Here is a 12,448-nt window from a genome sequence, read left to right on the forward strand (position 1 = left end):
CTTGGGTGAGTTTGTTCCAAATAAATAAACTGAAAATAAAATTTTGAAATTAGAAAACTTGGAAGTTAGAGAAGAAAAAAAAAAAAAGAAAAATGTACTAAACTTAATTGTTTCACTGTAAACACACAAATCTTGGGTACAAAACAACAAAACAAAAGAAATTACGTTTCCTTTTGCGCAAATAAGCGCTAAAACAAATATTGTATATAAACTATGTGCTATATACACGCATCATATATATAGTTCCCTTTCTACCCAGTGTGTACTTCCAGTGCGCTTATACAAAAAGGCAAAAAAGCAAAACCATAAAATAAGTAAACATTAATTGTTAGAAAATAAGAGAGAGAGAACTGTTTGTTCCTTAAAAAAACAAAAAGAAATGAATAAACAAAAACCACCTTAAAATTTTGCTTGCCGCATGCATCATATTTTGCGTCCTGCATATTGTAAGTGCATAACTTTGCTAGGTTTTTTTTTAAAAGAAAAAGCAATTTGTATGTTTTAGTTTACACAAACATAAAATCTCACGCTACTACAAACATTTTGTCCACATGCTCTGACTTCTGTTAGAAACATTTTCAGTGGCTTGCTTTGTTTGAGCAGCGCCTTGATTTTGTTGCATCACCTTAGAATACAACAATCATGTAGGATGAATGGGTAAGTGTACATCATATTTGCGTATGTATGTGCGCTCTCTCATTTGAGGTCGTGCCTCTGCCACATCTTAATAGCACAATTTTCCCTTTTTTTCGTTTTGTTTAAATTTTTCTTTTGCTTCAATGAATATTCAGTTGTATAAAAGCGAGTAATCTATATACATAAATACATACTATATATACACATAAAATATATACAGCTGCACTATATATTTCTAAGTTATTTCATATAATGAATTTAGTATATATATATATCTAGAATTAATAGAACGCTAAAAATAAAAAAAAAAAGAAATGAACACAAAACCAAGAAAAACGAGGAAAAAAAGCACAAAAGAAAAAAAATTTTATAAACCTAGAATTCGGGAAATAAGAAAATAACAAAGAAAATTATTTGAGCGTATATAAATGGAATAACGAATATAATTTAAAATAAAATAAGGTCAAATTAAATTAGAATAAAACTACATTAAAATCAGTTAAAGTGAAATAAATTAATAGAGTAAATAAATAAAACAATAAATACTTTAATACATAAATAAATACAATAAATCAATAAAATAAAATGTGATAAACCTCATAAATAAAATAAATTATTAACAAAACAAAAGGCCAATTATAAATGAATAGCAGTTGGAAAGGGTATTGCAACTGACTAAACTTAGACTAAAATAACTGAGAACACATTAGGAAAAGAAAAGAAAGGAATTAAAATTAAATTTTTTTTTTTGTTTTATTAGTTTTGCGCTCGGTAGTTAACCTAAACATCTGATATGGCATTATATTTCTTTGGAGCCTTTTGCGCATTTATACATGCCAGCAATTTGAGGAAATAATTCAATTTTATTGAATTATTTTGAGATTTTTTTCCCCATTTAATAAAAGTGCGTAAAGCACTAAAATGTAAAATCATTAGTTAGGGTAACTTATAAATAAAAGAAAATATTTCGATGTTTTTGTATTTCTGTTATATCTCTGTCTTAGAAATGAGTATTGAATAAAACTTTGTAAATAAAATGGGAATGCTGGTGTTCTGGCTCATTTAGAAGGCACATAGGGTAACAGAGGTAAGGGGCCACCGAAATTTAGGTGCGTCGGTGGGCGAAGCACCGGGCGTCGCAACACCACCCGCGGCGCCCCCTATGTATATTCGGCCCTTTTCTGATTTCATTTTAATTTTCAGCTTTTTTTTGCTATTTAAGTTTTCGGCAGTTCTTTTTGATTTTGATTTTCAGCGTTAGTAACCGGCCATGTCTGGTTCGGTAATTTTTTTTTGCGTCAGTCTTTTTTGAATTTGAATTTAAATTTTTTAATGTTAACGGTCTGTCCGTGACATCCGGTTCGGCCGGATGTTGTTTTATTTTGTATTGATAAGCGTTTTGAGTCGGTCTCTGCGCTTCTGTCGGTTTTTTTTTTTTAATTTGACTGCTGCTAGTTTGATGGGCATGATATGACTTTTTTTTCTGTTTGTGGCGCAGGAACAGTAAGGTTGGCAAGGACCCGCCCCAGCCGACAATGACTAGCCATTGCGCACCACCACATCATGCCGACCGCCTTCCTTACTGCTTCCATCGTAGATGCGAAACCATAACAGTTGCGATATGTAAAATTACATATTTTTTACACAGTTCTAAAATGTAAAGGAAAAAAATTTATATTTGTCTATTAATTAAAGTATTAAAAAGATTTTGTTATATTAATGATATAGAGAAGCGCCAACACGAATGCATGTGGTTTCAAACCTCTGGTAGGCCATTCACCACTTTAACTGTCAGAAAAAATGTTAAATTGTTCATTTTATGTAAAAAAATTTTGAAAGTTGCAATTGAAGTTCTGAAAGCTCGGGAATTTCAATTGAAGTTCAAAAAATTACAATTGAAGTCCACAATTTTCAATAAAAGTTCAGTAAATTATAATTGAAGCTCAGGAATTTCAACTGCAGTTCAGCAAATTACAACTGAAGTTCAGAAAATTACAATTTAAGTTAAATTATAATTTTCTAAACTACAAACAGAAATTCTGAACTTCAATTTTAATTTTCTGAACTACAAATAGAAATTCTGAGCTTGAGTTAAAATTTTCTGAACTTGAATTGAAATTTTTTAACTTCAATTGTAACTTTCGAACCTCAATTGCAGCTTTCTGAACTAAAATAAAAAAGGTATAGTATTAAAATTGGCGAATTACAAGTCAACTTACTCAAATTGTGAATTGCCTACTCGCGATTTGATGGTTTACTGCAACGAATATTTCTGTTAGTTCTTCTCTTTTGTTTTCTATATCATTAATTAATGTATTTAAGTTTCCCTTAACTTTGTATGCATACAATCGCATACAATAAAATTTGTATTTATGGCTCACCAACAAGACTGAAAAAACTATTCCTTCCTTAAGACTTATAGTTAATAATTTACAACAATTATAAATAATCTAATATATTATAAAAATGTTGAATAAAAGAAATGTTAATGGATTTGAATTAAAGAAATGTTTTATTTATATAGCAGTATAATCCAAGTAAAACAAGTAAGGAAGGTTAAGTTCGGGTGTAACCGAACATTACATACTCAGTTGAGAGCTATGGTGACAACATAAGGGAAAATAACCATGTAGGAAAATGAACCGATGGAAACCCTGGAATGTGTTTGTATGACATGTGTATCAAATGAAAGGCATTAAAGAGTATTTTATGAGGGAGTGGGCCATAGTTCTATAGGTGGACGCCATTTAGGGATTAGCCATAAAGGTGGATCAGGGTTGACTCTAGAATGCGTTTGTACGATATGGGTATCAAATGAAAGGTATTAATGAGTATTTTAAAAGGGCGTGGATCTAAGTTCTATAGATGGACGCCTTTTCGAGATATCGCCGTAAAGATGGACCAGGGGTGACTCTAGAATGCGTTTGTACGATATGAGTATCAAATGAAAGGTGTTAATGAGCATTTTAAAAGGGAGTAATCCTTAGTTCCATAGGTGAACGCCGTTTCGAGATATCGCCATAAAGGTGGACCAGGGGTGATCCTAGAATTTGTTTGCACAATATGGGCATCAAACGAAAGGTGTTAATGAGTATTTTAAAAGGGAGTGGGCCTTAGTTCTATAGGTGGACGCCGTTTCGAGATATAGCCATAAAGGTGGGCCAGGGGTCACTCTAGAATTCTTTTGTGCAATATGGGTATCAAACGAAAGGTGTTAATGAGTATTTTAAGAGGAAGTGGGCCTTAGTTCTATAGGTGGACGCATTTTCGAGGTATCGCAATAAATGTGGACCAGGGGTGACTCTAGACTTTGTTTGTACGATATGGGTATCAAATGAAAGGTGTTAATGAGTATTTTTAAAAGGAAGTGGGCCTTCGCTTTATAGGTGTTCGAGATAGGTGTTTTCGAGATATCGCCATGAAGGTGGACCAGGGGTGACTTTAGAATTTGCTTGTATGATATGGGTATCAAATTAAAGGTATTAATGAGAGTTTTAAAAGGGAGTGGTGGTAGTTGTATATGTGAAGGCGTTTTCCAGATATCGACCAAAATGTGGACCAGGGTGACCCAGAACACATCTGTTGGATACCGCTAATTTATTTATATATGTAATACCTGCCAAGATTTTAAGGGTTTTTTATTTCGCCCTGCAGAACTTTTTCATTTTCTTCTACTTAATATGGTAGGTGTCACAACCATTTTATAATGTTTTTTCTAAAGTTATATTTCGCGTCAATGAAACAATCCAATTACCTTACCATATTTCATCCCTTTTTTCGTATTTGGTATAGAATTATGGCATTTTTTTCATTTTTCGTAATTTTCGATATCGAAAAAGTGGGCGTGGTCATAGTCGGATTTCGTTCATTTTTCATTCCAAGATAAAGTGAGTTCAGATAAGGACGTGAACTGAGTTTAGTAAAGATATATCGATTTTTGCTCAAGTTATCGTGTTAACGGCCATGCGGAAGAACAGACGGACGACTGTGTATAAAAACTGGGCGTGACATCAACCGATTTCGCCCATTTTCACAGAAAACAGTTAACGCCATAAAGTCTATGACCCTACCAAATTTCAAAAGGATTGGTTAATTTTTGTTCGACTTATGGCGCTAAAAGTATCCTAGACAAATTAAATGAAAAAGGGCGGAGCCACGCCCATTTTTAAATTTTCGTTTATTTTTGTATTTTGTTGCACCATATCATTACTGGAGCTGAATCTTGACATAATTTACTTATATACTGTAAACATATTAAATTTTTTGTTAAAATTTTACTTTAAAAAAAATTTTTTTTTAAAAGTGGGCGTGGTCCTTGTCCGATTTTGCTAATTTTTATTAAGCGTACATATAGTAATAAGAGTAACGTTCCTGCCAAATTTCATCATGATATCTTCAACGACTGCCAAATTACAGCTTGCAAAAGTTTTAAATTACCTTCTTTTAAAAGTGGGCGGTGCCACGCCCATTGTCCAAAATTTTACTAGTTTGCTATTTTGCGTCATAAGTTCAACTCATCTACCAAGTTTCGTCGCTTTATCGGTCTTTTGTAATGAATTATCGCACTTTTTCTGTTTTTCGAAATTTTCGATATCGAAAAAGTGGGCGTGGTTATAGTCCGATATCGTTCATTTTAAATAGCGATCTGAGATGAGTACTCAGGAACCTACATACCAAATTTCATCAAGATACCTCAAAATTTACTCAAGTTATCGTGTTAACGGACGGACGGACGGACGGACGGACGGACATGGCTCAATCAAATTTTTTTTCGATACTGATTATTTTGATATATGGAAGTCTATATCTATCTCGATTCCTTTATACATGTACAACCAACCGTTATCCAATCAAACTTAATATACTCTGTGAGCTCTGCTCAACTGAGTATAAAAACGGTCATAATACTAGTGAAAAGGCGGTCATATTAACGTAAAAATACTCGTAAAGTTACAGGTATATAACTTAAAAATTACTGCCATAACGTGAATGTAAGAACAGTACAGCACTATAGTTTGTTTACAATTCGATAACCTAATACCGCATATGTGTGAGCAGTATGGACAATCACATAAATAGGCAAAGAGGATAAATATAATAAGAGTCGTCATTCGTTATTTTTTAGGCATTTACTCGAAGTAAAATCTGTGTCGATGGAACACGTAAATCGTTAAGTAGCATTTGTACAGGGCGGCGTTAAGTTTTGTGACCAGTCATTCCGTCGTACCTATTTATGTGATTGTCCATACTGCTCACACATATACGGTATTAGGTTATCGAAATGTAAACAAACTATAGTGCTGTACTGTTCTTCCATTCACGTTAACTGTCAAATGGCAATCATTTTTTAAGTTATATACCTCTAACATTACGAGTATTTTTACAGTATTTTTACGTTAATATGACCGCCTTTTGACTAGTATTACGACCGTTTTTTTACTTGGGTTATATCTGGAATTGCTATATAAATAAAACATTTCTTTAATACAAATTCACTAAGATTTCTTTTATTCAACATTTTTATAATATATAAAATAAAATAAATGTAAGGAGCGAAAACCTCCGAAGAGATCTAAGGCCGAGCTTCTCTTCCAATTTGCGTCGTAATCCTCTTAATTTTCCCTACAAATTGGCCGGACGGGACCTACATGTTTTATGCCGACTCCGAACGGCATCTGCAAGGCAGATGAGTTTTCACTGAGAGCTTTTCATGGCAGAATTACACCGGGAGCGCTTGCCAAACATTGCCGAGGGGCGACTCCGCTTAGAACTATTGGTTGCAGTAAACCATCAAATCGCGAGTAGGCAATTCACAATTTGAGTAAGTTGACTTGTAATTCGACAATTTTAATACTATACCTTTTTTATTTTAGTTCAGAAAGCTGTAATTGAGGTTCGAAAGTTACAATGAAGTTCAAAAAATTTCAATTCAAGTTCAGAAATTTTAAATTCAAGCTCAGAATTTCTATTTGAAGTTCAGAAAATTAAAATTGAGGTTCAGAATTTTTGTTTGTAGTTCAGAAAATTTTAATTGAACTTAAATTGTAATTTTCTGAACTTCAGTTGTAATTTTCTGAACTGCAGTTGAAATTCCTGAGCTTCAATTATAATTTACTGAACTTCTATTGAAAATTGTGAACTTCAATTGTAATTTTTTTAACTTCAATTGAAATTCCCGAGCTTTAAAAACTTCAATTGCAACTTTCAAAATTTTTTTACATAAAATGAACAATTTAACATTTTTTCTGACAGTTAAAGTGGTGAATTGGCTACCAGTGATTTGAAACCACTTGCATTCGTGTTGGCGCTGCTCTATATCATTAATATAACAATATCTTTTTAATAATTTAATTAATAGACAAATATAAATTTTTTTCCTTTACATTATAGAACTGTGTACAAAAATATGTAATTTTACATATCGCAACCTAAACCAAAAAGTATTTCAACTCATAATCAGAGTAACTTTGTGTTGAATGTTGATTTATACCACAAAAATACAAAATTCTTAACAAAAAAAGTTAGTTTCATGGATCGACTTTTTTTCTTCGTGATTTTGCAATAATAAACGTAGGTACTCATAGTAATTTTTTGTTTTGAATTATGTGATTACAATATTTATAAGGACCATTTAGTTGATGGTATTGGTACTGTCAGTTAAATTCATCAGCAATTATTTATATTCAAAATATTTTTTGTTATACATCTATTTTATAAATTTTGGTTAAAAATTATTCACAAATTCGTTGCAACTAAATTGCTTTAAAAATCTTTGCAAACTTTACGAGATTGTTGAATACAATTTTAATTAGAGCATAAAAAGCTTAGATTAGTAACGTAGGAAAAAACTTAGAATTATTTCAGTTAAGTTCATCACAAATATTTATATTCAAAATACTTTTTTGTTATACATCTAGTATATAAATTTTGGTTAAAAATTATTGACAAATTCGTTGCAATTAAATTGCTTTAAAAATCTTTGCAAACTTTACGAGATTGTTGAATATTATTTTAATTAGAGCATAAAAATCTTATATTAGTAACGTAGGAAAAAACTTAGAATTATTTCAGTTAAGTTCATCACAAATATTTATATTCAAAATACTTTTTTGTTATACATCTAGTTTATAAAATTTGGTTAAAAATTATTGACAAATTTGGTGCAATTAAATTGCTTTAAAAATCTTTGCAAACTTGGTGCGATTGTTGAATATTTTTTTTAATTAGAGCATGAAAAGCTTAGAATACGAACGTAGGAAAAAGCTTAGAATTATTAGATTCTTAGATACTTTTTAACCAAGATTATTTCAGTGTGTGTTGTTCGTTTGTTGTACAAATTCGTTGCATATTAATTTTCAGATCAAGAATACTCAAAGGTGTCGTGGCATCGTCTTGTTGGTCAATCGCGCGCCGAAATATCCATTGATGGGAATTGACAGTCATTCTAAAGTAGCGAAGGCACGGTCCTGCGCAAACACATCGCCAACCTGTTTTGGCAAAAGATATGCTGAACTGTAGGGGAAGAATCATTTTTAAAATTAAATAAAATCAAAATTATAGTTCTGCTAAAAAGAGGTAAAGTATTGTATATTAAAGTATAGCAAAGTTTTAGTGGCCTTGTCCTGGTGAAAATTGAGTTTGAATTGGTCTCATTCTTCATTCTCAGAAACATTTACAAAGGTACCTCGTAAGATATTAAAAATCCTCAACGCTTTTTGCAATAACTTCAAAAAAACTCACATTCAAACCTGTGTCATATCCCTACTTCTGTTTAACTTCTACATATCAGAAGCTATTTTCACCACCAGAAGGAGTCACTATTGTTTCCTACACCATATGGTCGCCAAGCCTAAAGATTACCCACTGGAAGAAGCTCCAGGCCTGCCAAAATACTGCCCTCAGAACCGCCACGGGTTGTATCCTTATGTCCCCAGAACACCATCTACATAATGAGGCGAGAATACTCCCAATAAGTGAAAGAAATGAAATGCTAACCGAACAGTTTCTGTTGAATACCCAGGAACCTGGGCATCCCAACAGACACCTGATTGATGAGCCAACACAGAGTAACCTCCGTAAGCACTATGAGGAAATACGGCACCTGAGAACGCAGCCGTATGAAGCAAGAAAACACAAGCAGGTCCTTGGTGAACTCCACAAACAGGCGTCGGAGGTCTATGTCTGGAATTGCCCGGTGAATTCAGTACTCAAAAAACAATACCCTAAGCTTGCAGAACAGGAACGCACGCTCCCTAGGGAAACGCGAGTCACTCTAGCCCAACTTCGATCTGGATACTGTAACAGGTTAAACTCTTACCTATCCAGAATCAAACCCGACATACAAATTGTCCCTGCTTGTAATGTGTCCCCACATGACACCAGCCATCTCTTCAATTGTAATGTGGAACCAACTCTTCTAACACCCCTCTCTTTATGGTCCACCCCTGTTGAAACAGCAAGCTTCCTCGGACTCCCGTTAGAGGACATTGATGACAATTTGTGATTGGTCAGACCTATTGGATGGGACGAAGCACTGCTACAACAACATCAGAAGGCACTCGAAGACGATGCCTCAAAACTAACAACGAAAAGCAATAATTAACATTTCACTGACACAAATCTTACAGTTTTTTCTTCCGTAGTTGGACACAATCTTTTCATTATATTACTTAACAATTTAAGATTAGACATTTTTTCAATTTGTATTTTGACTTACCAGCAACAGCAGAATCATGTTTAATTGTACGCCGCACAATAATTATAGCATCATGTAACGAAGCTCAGTTTCTTCCAAAAATTGTTCGTCACCGCCACGTAAAATCATGTTCTAGCATTAACGCAACCTTTAAATAATTATAAACTATAAAAATAAAATTAATGTTAAACCCACTATCCAATCTTGGAAAATGTTGAAACGTGGTGGTGAAACTTGACGTTCTTCAAAGTAATCACATTGACCCAAAACACTTGAATTAATATCATTAGCTGTAGTCATAACAACACCACCACAAGCTCTCATTGTACGTTTCCAATCTTCTTCTGGTACATGAACAGCACAGAACATATCACGATCTGCAAAATACTGTGCAGCAACATCACCAATTGGTAGTTTAGATAACACAACATTGGCGCCTTACTTAGCTAGTTTATTGTACAGAATACGCCATTCATCATAAACAATTTTCTGATACTCTTGAACATTATCAACACGTACTTCAGCATCATCACACTCAGCCTTCAATTCCAATTCTATATTTAATAATGCGATTTTAATTTTTTTGTGTGACTTTGGGTCTATCAAAGGAAAGTACAGCGTCCAAAACCATTTTAGAAAATAAATCTTTTTGTTGATGAATAAGTTTGGAGGACATTGCTGTGGCAGCGCTTTTTTCCAATAATGCACTTTGTTGTTCCTTTGATTGGCGCTTTGACATGTACAGCCATGTTATATTTTGGGCATGCATAATTGTAATGCTTTACGTATAGCTTTCATGATGATACGTGCATACACGCCTTCCTCAACATATGGCTTAACTTGTTTTAAGATTTCACCTGCTTAAAGTACTACTGAAGTGGTGCCATGGCCGACCTGATAAGAGAAACATTTTTAATTTATTTAATAATTTGGGAAAAAATTTAAACAACGTGATATCAGGACGGGCAAGGCGACAGCTGTTTCGATTATACCTTGTAAATCTCTTCAAAGCCTTTGCTCTCGGGAGTGGGAGTCGAACCCGCACTCCTACGATAGTTTAAATGGTTATAAACGCATTCAGCTACGTCATGCCTTAGTTGTTGTAAAGTTTTTCCCAATTACCTTTTTTCGCATATACTTTCTTCTACACATCAGATCGTATGTAGTTATGTGTTGAAGTTATGCATGTTGTAAGACGGTTTTCAGAGAAACTTGATATTTGTTGTAGTTTTTGTTCTATTTATAGAACTACAACGAATTAACCAAATGTTGTCTACTTATATGAGTTAACCGGAGATTGCCCTTATAGCTTTAAATGTATGAAAACGTTTATTTCACCTACGTCATGCTTTAATTGTTGTAAAGTTTTTCCCAATTGCCTTTTTTCGCATATATTATCTTCTACACATCACATAATTCGTATGTAGTTATGTGTTGAAGTTATCCATTTCAACTATCGTAGGAGTGCGGGTTCGACTCCCACTCCCGGGAGAAAAGGCTTTGAAGAGATTTACAAGGTATAATCGAAACAGCTGTCGCCTTGTCCGTCCTGATGCCACGTTGTTTAAATTTTTTCCCAAATTATTAAATAAATTATAAAATTAAAAATTGCTTGAAACAAATGTTTTCATACATTTAAAGCGATACGGGCAATCCCTGGTTAACTCATAAAAGAAACATTTTTATTCTACACATTCTAATATAACAAAAAACTTACCTCAGCATCTTGAGATTTGGCGATGTCGACTAGAGTTTTACGGCTGGATGCACACTATCCAATAGTTTCATACTGGTTGCACGATCATTTGAAATTGTGGCCCTACCACTGGAATCTGCTTGTCCATACTGCGTGAACCCAATGTAGTGCGTAAAGCGTCCAAAATTGATTGCGAGGCATTGATGTTGGAAAAGAGTTGAGGTTTACCTTGAGAGCTATTGGTACCCACACATTTTTTACACAAAAATTCAAATGTACCCAATACAAGTTCAGGACGTTCATATTTATAGACACGCTGTCCGTTGTGGCCCAAATGTTGGAAATATTCAGTTGGCACTCTTGATAAAAAATATGGATCAATGAACACAAGTAAAAATGAAAGATTTTTTTAACATCTGTTGTTACTTTACACATAAGACATTAGAAACGACGACCAGCATCTTCAAATTGCTTTTTAGCCTTGCAAACGAAAATTTACAATGGGTGGCTCATATTCACCCTCAACCGTACGTGCGATTGGTGAGATGGTAAGTGTAAAGGACAAAGCTGTTGTTTTTAATAAATCAGCTGTTGCAGGTATGCAACACAAAAAGGCCTGCAAACGAGAAAGATCAATGTAATTGCCAAACAAAAAATTAATTTCGAATATCAATACCTAACGTAACGTGGTGAAGAGTTACCTTGTCCTTGTACCACATATTTCGTGGCCACCAATGGTGGCAATAAACCTTGTTGATTAGTAATAAAATCACCACCAGCGCTGACTTTCAATGATAACGCTTATCGGATTTGGCATTCTAAACGGCGTTGGGGTTGATCGTACTGTTGCGCCTGATGATATATAGCAGTACCAGGTGCAGGTGGTTGCTAAAGAAAATAATACAAAATCAGCAATATTTGAAATATATTAGTTTTATTAGCATACATTATAACCAGGACGTGCGGGTATTGGGAGTTGACCCGGCATGGGTGGCTGACTGGGCATTGGCGTCTGTCCAGGTTGTGTTGGTGGCATCATTTGACCCATGTAACCGCCTGGTGCACCTGGTTGTTGTAGAGGATAACCTGGCTGTTGAGGTTATGGAGGACAACCAGGTGGACCAGGTTGTGGTGGATAGCCCGGTTGTTTTGGCATTGGCAGATAGGTTGTTGCTGCTGCTGTCGTGGCATTTCACAACCCGGTTGTTGTTGTGGTATATACCTTGGCATAACTGGATGTGGTGTCATTACATCACCTGGTCCAGTAGATGCGGGGGCATACCTGGAGGACCATCCCAGCAAAAATCTAGTGACCGAAAATTGCGACCAACAACAACAGCTTGGATAAGCTATATATTTTGCGCTGGCAACCCCTTGAATCAATTTGGTATTTTAATCGCCTCTTTCGACAGACATACCTG

At 34.3% G+C, this 12,448-nt stretch overlaps 1 pseudogene; it reads right to left on the minus strand.

Annotated features, from left to right (window-relative positions):
• Nucleotides 1-8,025: 8,025 nt before the first annotated feature.
• LOC137235208 (T-complex protein 1 subunit eta-like) lies at nt 8,026-12,075 on the minus strand (annotated as a pseudogene).
• Between the last annotated feature and the right edge of the window lie 373 nt (nt 12,076-12,448).

This window comes from Eurosta solidaginis, chromosome X (assembly GCF_040869045.1).
Source record: "Eurosta solidaginis isolate ZX-2024a chromosome X, ASM4086904v1, whole genome shotgun sequence".
Taxonomy (NCBI): domain Eukaryota; kingdom Metazoa; phylum Arthropoda; class Insecta; order Diptera; family Tephritidae; genus Eurosta; species Eurosta solidaginis.